This window comes from Sipha flava, unplaced genomic scaffold, assembly GCF_003268045.1.
Source record: "Sipha flava isolate LNK unplaced genomic scaffold, YSA_version1 230_pilon_pilon, whole genome shotgun sequence".
NCBI classification, from domain to species: domain Eukaryota; kingdom Metazoa; phylum Arthropoda; class Insecta; order Hemiptera; family Aphididae; genus Sipha; species Sipha flava.
Genome location: NW_020272867.1, coordinates 95,795 through 97,093, shown reverse-complemented (window position 1 = coordinate 97,093; position 1,299 = coordinate 95,795).

Sequence of the window (1,299 nt, the reverse complement as noted above, 5' to 3'; positions counted from 1 at the left end):
TTTTTTTTTTTGTTACTTAACATATTAAAAATTTATTTTATGAGATGACTTTCCATAATTTATCTGTAAAATAGTGGTACATAAACATAAAAATAATAAAACAAAATTGTAAACGGTTAAATATAATATAGGAATACATTAAAATAAGCTTTTAATTATTTTTATTAGAATTCGTAATGCTAAATATTAAAATAACCGTTTTTTGTTTATAACGTATCTGAGTTAAACACAAAATAGTATTGCATTGAAATATAAAATCTATCCCTAAGAAACTGAAAAGTCACAAAATTCATATGATTTAAATTTAAACGATGCTATGAATATAATATTCTGTTTTTCGTAATTTTATAAATACTTAGTAGAATAATTGATATTTTAAAAATTACATAAATACTCAACATTTAAAAATCATATGTGATCACATTAAATATGTTTGTTAATTTAAACTTAAATATGAGAAGTAAAATATATTTGTATTATAAATCAAATGTACTGACATTTCAGTTCTATATAATTTTATATTCTATATTATAACTTATAAGAAATAATCAATAAAAATTTTCTGATACTAATTTTTATTAATTTATTGGTACACTACAAATGTAATATATCATTCAAGTCACTACTTATTTTTAAATTATGACACATGTCTATTAAAATTTTTAACACGACAATGAAATAACATGTATGCATGTATATATTTTTTGACTGTACTTTTTTTCACATGATTGTATAACACATTCTGATATATTATAGTATAATAACGGTTAATAGTAAATGTAATTTATTAGTACATTACAAATTGATACAATTTTAACACATGTGAAATTTATATTTCTACTGCTTAATTTTTTAACTTAATATTAATCAAAAAAGAGATGTTTCTCTGATGAGATAGATAATTTAACTGTAATTTTCTATAAATAACCAATTAGTTTTTAGTCTAATTAAAAACAATATTTTTAATAATAACGGTGTATATCTGTTTTATGTGATAAGAAAATTATAAATTTTTTATATTTTTTTGAAATATAATGTACATTATCCGTACATTTTAAAATACAAAAATATTTCAGAAACTATATTAATGACATGTACTTATAAACAATGTACTCGTATTTAATTTTTATCAATAGTATACACTATAAATATATTATTTGGTTTATTTTTTCTTTGGTGAGACTAAATGACATTTTAATATTACTATTGGGTCGAAGCACAAAGTTTACTGAACTGTAACTGTTTCTGAAGAAATAACTGATTTCGTTTTGCTTCATTGACAAATTTTCAACAAATCTA